General features: G+C 44.1%; 1 protein-coding gene and 1 long non-coding RNA gene across 9 annotated transcripts in view; one reads left to right on the plus strand and one right to left on the minus strand.

Moving 5' to 3' along the window:
- The window catches only part of dnmt3a (DNA (cytosine-5-)-methyltransferase 3 alpha), a 115,552-nt gene that overhangs the window by 48,770 nt on the left and 51,505 nt on the right, over positions 1-15,277 (plus strand). Inside the window, exon 1 of one of the 6 annotated variants that reach the window (XM_031901911.1) lies at positions 8,358-8,522. The exons of the other annotated variants lie outside the window; for them this stretch is intronic. The gene's annotated coding sequence lies outside the window, so the exon portion shown is untranslated. Of the gene's footprint in view, positions 1-8,357; positions 8,523-15,277 lie in introns of those variants that run through there. 6 annotated transcript variants of the gene reach the window in all.
- Positions 1-15,277, minus strand: part of LOC108645175 — a 52,099-nt gene that overhangs the window by 27,105 nt on the left and 9,717 nt on the right. For all 3 annotated transcript variants that reach the window (XR_004222649.1, XR_001923475.2, XR_001923476.2), the window contains exon 4: positions 10,784-10,872. This is a non-coding gene — a long non-coding RNA (uncharacterized LOC108645175). The remainder of the gene's footprint in view (positions 1-10,783; positions 10,873-15,277) is intronic.

Here is a 15,277-nt window from a genome sequence, read left to right on the forward strand (position 1 = left end):
GGGGGATACAATATTACAGAGTAGCATTAGGGATAGGGGGATACAATATTACAGAGTAGCATTAGGGATAGGGGGATACAATATTACAGAGTAGCATTAGGGATAGGGGATACAATATACAGAGTAGCATTAGGGATAGGGGATACAATATTACAGAGTAGCATTAGGATAGGGGGATACAATATTACAGAGTAGCATTAGGGGATAGGGGATACAATATTACAGGGTACCATTAGGGATAGGGGGATACAATATTACAGAGTAGCATTAGGGATAGGGGGATACAATATTACAGAGTAGCATTAGGGATAGGGGGATACAATATTACAGAGTAGCATTAGGGATAGGGGGATACAATATTACAGGGTACCATTAGGGATAGGGGGATACAATATTACAGAGTAGCATTAGGGATAGGGGGATACAATATTACAGAGTAGCATTAGGGATAGGGGATACAATATTACAGGGTACCATTAGGGATAGGGGGATACAATATTACAGAGTAGCATTTAGGGATAGGGGATACAATATTACAGAGTAGCATTAGGGATAGGGGATACAATATTACAGAGTAGCATTAGGGATAGGGGGATACAATATTACAGGTAGATTAGGGAGGGGGATACAATTACAGGGTCCATTAGGGATAGGGGGATACAATATTACAGAGTAGCATTAGGGATAGGGGGATACAATATTACAGAGTAGCATTAGGGATAGGGGGATACAATATTACAGAGTAGCATTAGGGATAGGGGATACAATATTCAGGGTACCATTAGGGATAGGGGGATACAATATTACAGGAGTACCATTAGGGATAGGGGGATACAATATTACAGAGTAGCATTAGGGATAGGGGGATACAATATTACAGAGTACCATTAGGGATAGGGGATACAATATTACAGGGTACCATTAGGGATAGGGGGATACAATATTACAGAGTAGCATTAGGGATAGGGGGATACAATATTACAGGGTACCATTAGGGATAGGGGGATACAATATTACAGAGTAGCATTAGGGATAGGGGATACAATATTACAGGGTACCATTAGGGATAGGGGGATACAATGTTACAGAGTACCATTAGGGATAGGGGATACAATGTTACAGAGTACCATTAGGGATAGGGGGATACAATATTACAGGGTACCATTAGGGATAGGGGGATACAACATTACAGGGTACCATTAGGGATAGGGGATACAATATTACAGATTACCATTAGGGATAGGGGATACAATAAGTAGCATTAGGGATAGGGGATACAATGTTACAGAGTACCATTAGGGATAGGGGATACAATGTTACAGAGTACCATTAGGGATAGGGGATACAATGTTACAGAGTACCATTAGGGATAGGGGATACAATGTTACAGAGTACCATTAGGGATAGGGGATACAACATTACAGGGTACCATTAGGGATAGGGGATACAATATTACAGATTACCATTAGGGATAGGGGATACAATAAGTAGCATTAGGGATAGGGGATACAATGTTACAGAGTACCATTAGGGATAGGGGGATACAATATTACAGGGTACCATTAGGGATAGGGGATACAATATTACAGAGTACCATTAGGGATAGGGGATACAATATTACAGGGTACCATTAGGGATAGGGGATACAATATTACAGAGTACCATTAGGGATAGGGGATAGAATAAGTACCATTAGGGATAGGGGGATACAACATTACAGGGTACCATTAGGGATAGGGGGATACAATATTACAGAGCAGCATTAGGGATAGGGGGATACAATATTACAGAGTACCATTAGGGATAGGGGGATACAATATTACAGAGCAGCATTAGGGATAGGGGGATACAATATTACAGAGTACCATTAGGGATAGGGGATACAATATTACAGAGTAGCATTAGGGATAGGGGATACAATATTACAGAGTACCATTAGGGATAGGGGATACAATAAGTAGTATTAGGGATAGAGGATACAATGTTACAGAGTACCATTAGGGATAGGGGATACAATAAGTAGCATTAGGGATAGGGGATACAATGTTACAGAGTACCATTAGGGATAGGGGGATACAATATTACAGGGTACCATTAGGGATAGGGGATACAATATTACAGAGTACCATTAGGGATAGGGGATACAATATTACAGGGTAGCATTAGGGATAGGGGATACAATATTACAGAGCAGCATTAGGGATAGGGGATACAATATTACAGAGTAGCATTAGGGATAGGGGGATACAATATTACAGAGTAGCATTAGGGATAGGGGGATACAATATTACAGAGTAGCATTAGGGATAGGGGGATACAATATTACAGAGTAGCATTAGGGATAGGGGGATACAATATTACAGGGTACCATTAGGGATAGGGGGATACAATATTACAGAGTAGCATTAGGGATAGGGGATACAATATTACAGAGTAGCATTAGGGATAGGGGGATACAATATTACAGAGTAGCATTAGGGATAGGGGGATACAATATTACAGAGTAGCATTAGGGATAGGGGGATACAATATTACAGAGTAGCATTAGGGATAGGGGGATACAATATTACAGAGTAGCATTAGGGATAGGGGGATACAATATTACAGAGTAGCATTAGGGATAGGGGGATACAATATTACAGGGTAGCATTAGGGATAGGGGATACAATATTACAGAGTACCATTAGGGATAGGGGATACAATATTACAGAGTACCATTAGGGATAGGGGATACAATAAGTAGCATTAGGGATAGGGGATACAATATTACAGAGTACCATTAGGGATAGGGGATACAATATTACAGGGTACCATTAGGGATAGGGGGATACAATGTTACAGAGTACCATTAGGGATAGGGGATACAATGTTACAGAGTACCATTAGGGATAGGGGGATACAATATTACAGGGTACCATTAGGGATAGGGGGATACAACATTACAGGGTACCATTAGGGATAGGGGATACAATATTACAGGGTACCATTAGGGATAGGGGGATACAACATTACAGGGTACCATTAGGGATAGGGGGATACAATATTACAGAGTACCATTAGGGATAGGGGATACAATATTACAGATTACCATTAGGGATAGGGGATACAATAAGTAGCATTAGGGATAGGGGATACAATGTTACAGAGTACCATTAGGGATAGGGGGATACAATATTACAGGGTACCATTAGGGATAGGGGATACAATATTACAGAGTACCATTAGGGATAGGGGATACAATATTACAGGGTACCATTAGGGATAGGGGATACAATATTACAGAGTACCATTAGGGATAGGGGATAGAATAAGTACCATTAGGGATAGGGGGATACAACATTACAGGGTACCATTAGGGATAGGGGATACAATATTACAGAGCAGCATTAGGGATAGGGGGATACAATATTACAGAGCAGCATTAGGGATAGGGGGATACAATATTACAGAGCAGCATTAGGGATAGGGGGATACAATATTACAGAGCAGCATTAGGGATAGGGGGATACAATATTACAGAGCAGCATTAGGGATAGGGGATACAATATTACAGAGCAGCATTAGGGATAGGGGATACAATATTACAGGGTACCATTAGGGATAGGGGATACAATAAGTAGCATTAGGGATAGGGGATACAATGTTACAGAGTACCATTAGGGATAGGGGATACAATAAGTAGCATTAGGGATAGGGGATACAATGTTACAGAGTACCATTAGGGATAGGGGGATACAATATTACAGGGTACCATTAGGGATAAGGGATACAATATTACAGAGTACCATTAGGGATAGGGGGATACAATATTACAGGGTAGCATTAGGGATAGGGGATACAATATTACAGAGCAGCATTAGGGATAGGGGGATACAATATTACAGAGCAGCATTAGGGATAGGGGGATACAATATTACAGAGTAGCATTAGGGATAGGGGGATACAATATTACAGAGTAGCATTAGGGATAGGGGGATACATATTACAGAGCACCAGTTAGGGATAGGGGGATACATATTTACAGGGTACCATTAGGGATAGGGGATACATATTACCAGGGTACAATTAGGGATAGGGGATACAATCCTTACAGAGTACCATTAGGGATCAGGGGATACAATATTACATGAGTACCATTAGGGATAGGGGATACAATATTACAGGTACCATTAGGGATAGGGGATACAATATTACAGGTACCATTAGGGATAGGGGATAACAATATTACAGAGTAGCATTAGGGATAGGGGATACAATATTACAGAGTAGCATTAGGGATAGGGATACAATATTACAGAGTAGCATTAGGGATACGGGGATACACTATTACAGGGTACCATTAGGGATAGGGGATACAATATACAGGGTACCATTAGGGATAGGGGATAACAATATTACAGGGTTACGCATTAGGGATAGGGGATACAATGTTACAGGGTACCATTAGGGATAGGGGGATACAATATTACAGAGTAGCATTAGGGATAGGGGAACAATATTAACAAGAGTAAGCATTAGGGATAGGGATACAAATATTACAGAGTACCATTAGGGATAAGGGGATACAATATTAAAAGAGTACATTGAGGATAGGGGATACAATATTACAGAGTAGCCATTAGGGATAGGGGATACAATATTACAGAGTAGCATTAGGGATAGGGGATACAATGTTACAGGAAGGATAGGGCATTAGGAGCATTAGGGTAGGATATTACAGAGTAGCATTAGGGATAGGGGGATACAATGTTACAGAGTACCATTAGGGATAGGGGATACAATATTACAGAGTAGCATTAGGGATAGGGGATACAATATTACAGAGTAGCATTAGGGATAGGGGATACAATATTACAGAGTAGCATTAGGGATAGGGGATACAATATTACAGAGTAGCATTAGGGATAGGGGATACAATATTACAGAGTAGCATTAGGGATAGGGGATACAATATTACAGAGTAGCATTAGGGATAGGGGATACAATATTACAGGGTACCATTAGGGATAGGGGGATACAATATTACAGAGTAGCATTAGGGATAGGGGATACAATATTACAGAGTAGCATTAGGGATAGGGGATACAATATTACAGAGTAGCATTAGGGATAGAGGATACAATATTACAGAGTACCATTAGGGATAGAGGATACAATATTACAGGGTACCATTAGGGATAGGGGATACAATATTACAGAGTAGCATTAGGGATAGGGGGATACAATATTACAGAGTAGCATTAGGGATACTAGAGGCTGTTATTACAAGAATGGCATTAGGTATAATGGAGACACATTAGAAAGGGGCATACTGGAGTAATGTAGGTATACTACACCGGCCACTATAGAATTAGGCAGATATTGAAATTTAACTGGTTTTAGTGTTTATATAGCAAATAATTCCCTCTGCCATTTAACCCTTTATTCTTGAACCAACAAATGTATTTGTAGCTGTAATATTGGTGTGTAGGGGCCATCTCAGTGCCTTGTGCCTGAGTCTGAGCTTTCAGCCAGCGCTACACATTAGAACTGCTTTCAGCTAACCTGTTGTTTCTCCTACTCCCATGTAACTGGAGGAGTCCCAAGCCGGACTTGGATTTCTTACTATTGAGTGCTATTCTGATACCTACTGGGAGCTGCTATCTTGCTCCCTTCCCATTGTTCTGCTGATCGGCTGCTGGGGGGGAAGGGGGGGGGGATATCACTCCAACTTTCAGCGCAGCAGTAAAGTGAGACTGAAGTTTATCAGAGCACAGGTCACATGGGTGTGGCACCCTGGGAAATGAAGAATATGGCTAGCCCCATGGGAAAAACAGACTACAAAAGCAGGATTCTGCCCAGTAAAATTGCCAGAACCAGGCTATTTAGTATTGCCACACAAATTAATACTATGTGGCCCAATGCCCTATTCCCTGCCACCCACTTTCCCATTCACACCCCCACCCTGCTAATCTTCTACCCCAAGCCAAGGACTATCAGTGTGCCCTTCCCCAGGCCCCCAAGGGTTGAAGACAGATGGGAGTTTCTCCCAGGTCGGTGCATTTCTTTTAGAAGTTCATTGGCTAGAGGAGCCTTACACGTGCTGCCTCCAGCAGGGATTTAAGCTGTTTTTTAATTGTCATTTGAACAATTTTCTGTTAGTGAAATATTAGCAGGATAGAATTCTAACTGCTCGGAAAAGCCATGAATCCCCTATTGCACCTTCTGATAAATCAGCCCCACGGCATTTATATGGCGTTACACGTGCTGCTAATAATGCACCAGGATACACTATTTTCAGTGGATTGGGGCTTTTACAGACAAGAGCCATAGGTTTATTTGTATACGGGCCAAGCAATAGTTATTATTTTGCGCCACCTCAGAGCTGGTGTAACCCATTATACTAAATGGGGCTGAGGAGAAAGTCTTGAGTTAAGTGTTGTAAGTAGAGGTGCAATCTATCCTCAAGGTGTGTCATTTATACACCAGTATTGTACATATATTTACACTGATTACACAGCTTGATCAATACACGACTGAAGTGGAGGCACAGTACCCCACACAACTGCACTTTTATACACTTAGTAAATATGCCCCTATACGCAAAATTCCCCAGATCATGATAGTGACCACATCAATGAGCCAATGTGGTCCCCGATCAAACGGGAAAAGACCAAATATTCAGCCATATATTGATCAGGGAGGCCTGTCGGGGGTCCCATACACAGGCAGATAAACTGCCAAATCAGCTTAAAGCACTAAAAACAGAAGCTTAAATCTGCCGTGTATGGCCACCTTTAGAGGTACAGGTATGGAACCCGTTATCCAGAATGCTCGGGACCTGGGGTTTTCCAGATAAGGGGTCTTTCCATAATTAGGATCTCCTACATTGAGTCTGCTAAATAAATTATTTTAACAGTAATTAAACTCAATAGGGCTGTTCTGCCCCCAATAAGGGGTAATTATATCTTAGTTGGGATCAAGTACAGGTACTGTTTTATTATTACAGAGAAAAGGGAATCATTTAACCATTAAATAAACCCAATAGGGCTGTTCTGCCCCAATAAGGGGTAATTATATCTTAGTTGGGATCAAGTACAGGTATTGTTTTATTATTACAGAGAAAAGGGAATCATTTAACCATTAAATAAACCCAATAGGGCTGTTCTGCCCCAATAAGGGGTAATTATATCTTAGTTGGGATCAAGTACAGGTACTGTTTTATTATTACAGAGAAAAGGGAATCATTTAACCATGAAATAAACCCAATAGGACTGTTCTGCCCCAATAAGGGGTAATTATATCTTAGTTGGGATCAAGTACAGGTACTGTTTTATTATTACAGAGAAAAGGGAATCATTTAACCATGAAATAAACCCAATAGGGCTGTTCTGCCCCAATAAGGGGTAATTATATCTTAGTTGGGATCAAGTACAGGTACTGTTTTATTATTACAGAGAAAAGGGAATCATTTAACCATTAAATAAACCCAATAGGGCTGTTCTGCCCCAATAAGGGGTAATTATATCTTAGTTGGGATCAAGTACAGGTACTGTTTTATTATTACAGAGAAAAAGAAACCATTTTTAAAAATGTGATTTGATTAAAATAAGTCTATGGGAGATGACCTTTCCGTAAATCGGAGCTTTCTGGATAATAGGTTTCCAGATAAGGAGTCTGATACCTGTATGGGGTCCTGGACTGCAGGAATGCCGAGTGTAACTTAGAGATGTCTAACTTGCTGCAAAGGCCGGACATCCAAGCTTTTATCACTGGTTTCTCCCCCACCTGAGCTACCTATCATTCTTACTACCCCACAGGTAGGCAAATAAAAACCCCCAATGGACTATCACCCAATTCAGCTATAAAGGGGTTTCCATTTCTCTTAATTCATTTCAATTGTGAGTGAGTGCACCCTGTTGTACTAGTTAGTATGCACTCGCACTGCACAACTAATGTGTGCATTACACTGCCCTCAGCTTGTTGTTATGAGAGGGGAGTAAGGCCGATTAAAGGAACACAACAAACCCTAACACCGTGCCTGTGCATTTAATCCTACAGGTATAGGTGGGGGGAACACTGAGTGACCAGAAGAGCTGCCTGCCCATATACATATATATTTACACGCACATTACAGGTCTATAGGTGTGTGACCCATGCAAGGAGCGTGGCTTGGAAGGCAATAAAGCCCAGCAATCTGTGTACTCAGACACAACTGGCTTCATTCCAGCGTGTGCTATGGCCCCCTCCTCTCCCTCTCAGGCACCCTCTCCCCTTCTCACCCCCCTTCTCCTTTCCAGCCAACCAAAAATCTCAGCCATAATCACGTGAGCCCCTGTATCTAGACAAAGAAATTTCTCCCTTCTTTCCCCCCTCTGGCCCCCCAACGTACCCGGCCTCCCTCCCCCCTCCTCGTCGAGCTGCAATATCAGGACAGAGAGGGAAAGAGAGAGCGAGTGGGAGGGAGGGAGAAGGCGAGGGAGGAGTGGGGGGTGTGAACACCTGACTGCATCCTTACTGCCGTGCGGCTCCTGCTTTTATGGGTACGTCCCTTCACCTTTATTTTTGTGCCATTTTTTTTTCTCGTTGTTGATGGGGGGTTTGTGCAGATAAGGGAGAGTGTGCGCTGCTGTGTGTGTCAGGGAGAGAGTGTGAGAGGGAGAAAGGGGACACGAGAGCGAATGAGGACGCAGAGTGCTGAGTAAGATTGGATTTTGGGGGGGGGGGGTAGATGTGGAAGCATGGAGCGCGCGCTTTCCTACAGGATGAGCTGCTCCTGGCTCCCAGCTCTGTGCCAGGAAATGGGGGGGGGGATTCCTAGTGATTATAGGAAATGGGGGGGGGGGATTCCTGCTGATATTGATGCCGGTGGTCCCCGCTTGGGGATCAGGGGAAGTGTTTATTGACTATAAGAGCATGTTTTTGTATAGCCGGTCGGCTGTTGGTAGGTAAGCGGCCCGGGATTCCCTTTCATGTTCCGTTCATGTGATTGTCTGATTGGTACATAAGCGCGCGGAACGGTGCCATATATATTATATATACATACATACACACACACACACACTCTGTCTGTGCATCTTCCTACAAGGGTGCCATTTATTTGTAATGAGCCAACATGCCTTCTTTATAGGGTATGTATAGAGTGCAACAGCCAGGTACACACACAGTGGCCCAGCTGTCACCCCAATATTCTCAGCCAATAGCACCAAACTCCTACAGGTTCTCCCCGGTCCCCGCTATTAACTCCTTGTGAACTTACACCGTTATACAACACACACAGACGCAGGAACTTGTGTTACTGTACAAATCCTAAGAATGAATGGGATATCCCCGAATGCTTTTAGTACTGAAATCTCCATAAAAGTGTTCAATGTGGCACCGCGTTCGGGTCATGCCTGCCGGTATAACGCTTTATTGGTTTCAAAAACAATGATACAGATACTCAGATAAGAATATCAGAATGCAAAATGCACTTAGATTGTAAGCTCTACGGGGCAGGGACCTCCTTCCTACTGTGTCTCATACCACATGGCACTTACTCCCTGTGTATTTATACTTATTAATTGTATTTATTGTAACACTTCTCCTCCCTGTGTGTAATTGTGTATATTCTAAGACCGTACAGCGCTGCGTACCCTTGTGGCGCTTTATAAATAAAGTTATACATACCTATATTAAATGCTTATTGGGCCGATCCCATGGATCAGTGCCGCAGACCATTCTATGAAAGTACACTTTCTGGAACCCAAACATTGATAAACATGTACTAAATATCTTTCATTCATTGACTGAATGTCTGTCAGTCTTGCAGGCAAAAATAACAGACTTATCTCTTCCTATCAATGTGTTGCGGGGAATTAAACCAGAAAAGCACATAGCACTTATTACAGCAAAGATGGGGTATTTGTTCATATTAGTGAAGATTGCCGTGTATGCTGGCAAAGCATGTTGGGAGCTGTAGTTTAGCAGAGGCTGAGAGGAAGTGGTCATGGGTTTACAATCCCTAATATATACCTTGGGGGTAGCTGGGAATTTTAGTTCAGTAACATCTGGAAAGGCATAGGTTAATGCTCCCTTGCTTATATAGGGAATGCTTCCCTGTGAAAGTGCTTTTTCTTTCTGCAAGAACTTTTTCATGCCGTGACAGAAATTTATTGCGTGTGTTCAGGGGCTGGGGGGGAGGCTGCCCTTTGGCCCCAACACTTTCTAAGCAGAAGGTGATAAAATGAGAGTAGTGAAAGGGAAAAGCACTTCTCCCTCTGCTGGTGAGCGGCTCGGGCACTACTACTACTACATTCCTCGAGTTCTATATACTGTATAGTGCAGTATATAGTATAGTATATAATGTGCGTAAAGTGCAGTATATAGTATAGTATATAATGTGCGTATAGTGCAGTATACAGTATAGTATATAATGTGCATATAGTGCAGTATACAGTGTGTGCTTTATTTACATCAGCCTCTGCCCCAATGGAGGCTACATTGTGAGAGCTTGAGTTTTCAACTGCTCCAGATTTACCCCAAGTTGCTCCCTAGTGTAGGGCATTAGGGTAGCAAATGGTACCTCAAGTGACCGTCACTAATGTGAGCTTCTTACTTTGTCCAATGAATTTGATTATTAGTGCCCAATGGATATTGGTGCTGAAGTGCCCAGTTCTGTCAGTGATATGGGATTCACTTTTGGCTCAGGCACTATTTTAGATAAGGAATCCTGGTTACATATGGGAACCCATTATACGCATCCGCTTGTGCCAGGGGGTAATGTACATTGGCATCACATGAGAGAGTCTAAACTGGTACTTACTAACAATATGCTGCTGGCTGTGTTGTGGGAATACAGGGAGTCCCCGGTGCCTAGTATCCCATGATGCACCTACAGAGATCTCTGCCACCCTGGAATACAGAGTAACATAGTAAGTTAGGTTGGAAAAGGCACACATCCAAGTTCAACCATAATGCCTATATATAACCTGCCTAACTGCTAGTTGATCCAGAGGAAGGCAAAAAACCCCATCTGAAGCCTCTCTAATTTGCCACAGAGGGGGGAAAAATTCCTTCCTGATTCCAAGATGGCAATCGGACCAGTCCCTGGGGCAACTTGTACTAAGCGCTATCTCCCCTACCCCTGTATTCCCTCACTTGCGAAATACCCCTCCAACCCCTTCCTTGTACCTATCTAATGTATCTGCCAGTACCACTGATTCGGGGGGGGGGATCCCACAACTTTGCATCCAGTAAGGATTAATTATATCTTAGTTTGGATCAAATACAAAGCACTGTTTTATTTTTACAGAGAAAGAGGAAATCAGTTTTTAAAATCTGAATTATTTGCTTATAATGGAGTCTATGGGAGACAGGCTTTCCGTAATTCGGAGCTTTCTGGATATCGGGTTTCCGGATAAGGGATCCCATACCTGTACTGTCTACGGCCATCTAGTTCCATTAGCTCGGCACTGAGGCCTAGTCAGGGCACCCTGGGTGGGCAGGGGGGCAATCTCACACTAAAAGCAGTAGGTCGTTATGGGGTTTGCAGACACCCCTTGATTTTCTATAACTGCATGTAGAGAAGCTGAAATACATCAGAGAGATGCTCGGTGCCCACAGAATGCCCCTCACCACACTGAAGCTAGACTGGCGGGAGCAGCTATTCTGCATCAAAGCGCCATGCTGTCTTTTGTCCGTATGGTCTCTGCATGGGGCACAGCTCTGGCACAGACTAATCACAGCCCAGAGAGAGAAAGCTTGTGCAAGATGGCCAAGACCAAGTGAGCGCCGGCTTTTATTCCATATACAGCACACAATTCAGGCCAGCTTTGTCACTTAGACACAACGTATGAAAAGCACAAATCAGTGTGAGACTTTGCCCTGAGTTTGGGACACAGAAGTGAGGGTAATGGAACCAGCCTGCCTCTGGCATGGTTATATCTCTGTATATCTGCACGGAGCCCTACTGGCAGCACTATGGCTTCAGTTCACGGGGCAGAGAATGGGAGAGCTGTGCATACAGGGCTGGATCAGCTCATCTGTAAGTAGGAAAATATCCAGCCCATACATTAAAAGCTCATTATGTCCTTCTCATTGAGGCCACTGGAAACTTCTCCCCAGTCCACCGACTTTTAACCCCCAGTGGCAAAGCGCAGTTCTGCCCCTGCCTGGCACATGTGCAACTAAGAGCTGAATGTGGATTAACAGGCACACCGATATAATGGTGAAGTGTAACAAAACGCCAGGCGGCTCACTATACAGCGGCATGGGACTAGTGATACAAATATATATATATTTAATGCTGCAATGTTTGCCACGTGCCACAGATAGGGCAAGCTTTGTGCAATGAGAGCTCCCATAATTCCCAGTCGCTCAGGGGTCTGGGAAGAGGTTACTAGTTATAAGAGCACAGCAGCCTTTCCCCTTAACTCTGCATAGAAGAGGCTTTCCCATACTCATCTTATCCGTCACAGTGTTTAGCTCCTTTCTTGCCAAATTTCTCAACTCCGCTGACTTTCTTGCCACATCATTCTCTCAGGCCTCCGTTACAAACTATTACATTTGTTATTAAAGTTAAAGAAAGTGCTTTCTAGGGTTAAAACTGGCTCAGTACAAAATTAAAAAAGTTAAAGTATGTAAATTGTATGCCAGGGGGCTTCTTATGGTGCTACAGAAGTGCCGCAGGGTCCCACTATGGCTGCCGAGCCTTATGCCAGGACAAGACGGGGGGCTTCTCATGGTGCTACAGAAGGGCCGCAGGGTCCCACTATGGCTGCCGAGCCTTATGCCAGGACAAGACAGGGGGCTTCTCATGGTGCTACAGAAGGGCCGCAGGGTCCCACTATGGCTGCCGAGCCTTATGCCAGGACAAGACAGGGGGCTTCTCATGGTGCTACAGAAGGGCCGCAGGGTCCCACTATGGCTGCCGAGCCTTATGCCAGGACAAGACAGGGGGCTTCTCATGGTGCTACAGAAGGGCGTCCCACTATGGCTAACGAGCCTTATGCCAGGACAAGACAGGGGGCTTCTCATGGTGCTACAGAAGGGCCGCAGGGTCCCACTATGGCTGCCGAGCCTTATGCCAGGACAAGACAGGGGGCTTCTCATGGTGCTACAGAAGGGCCGCAGGGTCCCACTATGGCTGCCGAGCCTTATGCTAGGACAAGACAGGGGGCTTCTCATGGTGCTACAGAAGGGCCGCAGGGTCCCACTATGGCTGCCGAGCCTTATGCTAGGACAAGACAGGGGGCTTCTCATGGTGCTACAGAAGGGCCGCAGGGTCCCACTATGGCTGCCGAGCCTTATGCTAGGACAAGACAGGGGGCTTCTCATGGTGCTACAGAAGGGCGTCCCACTATGGCTAACGAGCCTTATGCCAGGACAAGACAGGGGGCTTCTCATGGTGCTACAGAAGGGCGTCCCACTATGGCTGCCCGGATGGCACAGCTGACAGTGCTTCCCTGGGTAAAGCTCGTTGCCGAGAAAACTCAGTAGCCCAAATTCTGCACTTGATCTGAAAATTTCCATTTATGATATTCATTTAATATTGTACATTGGCTTTCCTCTTCCCACCATTTGTATATTTACACATAATGCTGTGATATAAATTCAAACCATTAACATACAAATAGCTCTGCATTATACAGGCCTTCTGATTGGTGCGCTGCCTGTGAGTAGTGCTTGGCTCTGACAGGAGGCGCTACTTACTCACATACCCCTCCCTCCTGCTGCTAGAGCTTAGAGGTGCCAGTAAAGGTGGCCATACATGTTACAATTACCATCTTTCCCATAACCATTGGTTGCATTGACTTTAGCATTAACAGTTACCAGTGTTCGGAAACTCTTAATTTCTTGTCCTGCCCAATCGAGAGACAATATCCAAGGCTCTTGCCGATATCGATTGCCTCACCTATGCCTATAAGATTACTAGGTTATGTATGGGATCACTAGGCTATATGGTTCCTGGCTTTACTGTACCTGTGTGTGTATGGGATCACTAGGCTATACGGTTACTGGCTTTACTGTACCTGTGTGTGTATGGGATCACTAGGCTATACGGTTACTGGCTTTACTGTACCTGTGCGTGTATGGGATCACTAGGCTATACGGTTCCTGGCTTTACTGTACCTGTGCGTGTATGGGATCACTAGGCTATACGGTTCCTGGCTTTACTGTACCTGTGCCTGTATGGGATCACTAGGCTATACGGTTACTGGCTTTACTGTACCTGTGCCTGTATGGGATCACTAGGCTATACGGTTACTGGCTTTACTGTACCCGTGTGTGTATGGGATCACTAGGCTATATGGTTCCTGGCTTTACTGTGCCTGTATGGGATCACTAGGCTATACAGTTACTGGCTTTACTGTACCTGTGCCTGTATGGGATCACTAGGCTATACGGTTACTGGCTTTACTGTACCCGTGTGTGTATGGGATCACTAGGCTATACGGTTCCTGGCTTTACTGTACCAGTGTCTGTATGGGATCACTAGGCTATACGGTTACTGGCTTTACTGTACCAGTGTCTGTATGGGATCACTAGGCTATACGGTTACTGGCTTTACTGTACCCGTGTGTGTATGGGATCACTAGGCTATACGGTTACTGGCTTTACTGTACCAGTGTCTGTATGGGATCACTAGGCTATACGGTTACTGGCTTTACTGTACCCGTGTGTGTATGGGATCACTAGGCTATACGGTTACTGGCTTTACTGTACCCGTGTGTGTATGGGATCACTAGGCTATACAGTTACTGGCTTTACTGTACCCGTGTGTATGGGATCACTAGGCTATACGGTTCCTGGCTTTACTGTACCAGTGTCTGTATGGGATCACTAGGCTATACGGTTCCTGGCTTTACTGTACCTGTGTGTATGGGATCACTAGGCTATACGTTTACTGGCTTTACTGTACCTGTGTGTATGGGATCACTAGGCTATACGGTTCCTGGCTTTACTGTACCTGTGTGTGTATGGGATCACTAGGCTATACGGTTCCTGGCTTTACTGTACCAGTGTCTGTATGGGATCACTAGGCTATACGGTTACTGGCTTTACTGTACCTGTGTGTGTATGGGATCACTAGGCTATACGGTTCCTGGCTTTACTGTACCAGTGTCTGTATGGGATCACTAGGCTATACGGTTCCTGGCTTTACTGTACCAGTGTCTGTATGGGATCACTAGGCTATACGGTTCCTGGCTTTACTGTACCTGTGTGTGTATGGGATCACTAGGCTATACGTTTACTGGCTTTACTGTACCCGTGTGTGTATGGGATCACTAGGCTATACAGTTACTGGTCTTTTTGT

This window comes from Xenopus tropicalis, chromosome 5 (genome assembly GCF_000004195.4).
Source record: "Xenopus tropicalis strain Nigerian chromosome 5, UCB_Xtro_10.0, whole genome shotgun sequence".
Classification (NCBI taxonomy): domain Eukaryota; kingdom Metazoa; phylum Chordata; class Amphibia; order Anura; family Pipidae; genus Xenopus; species Xenopus tropicalis.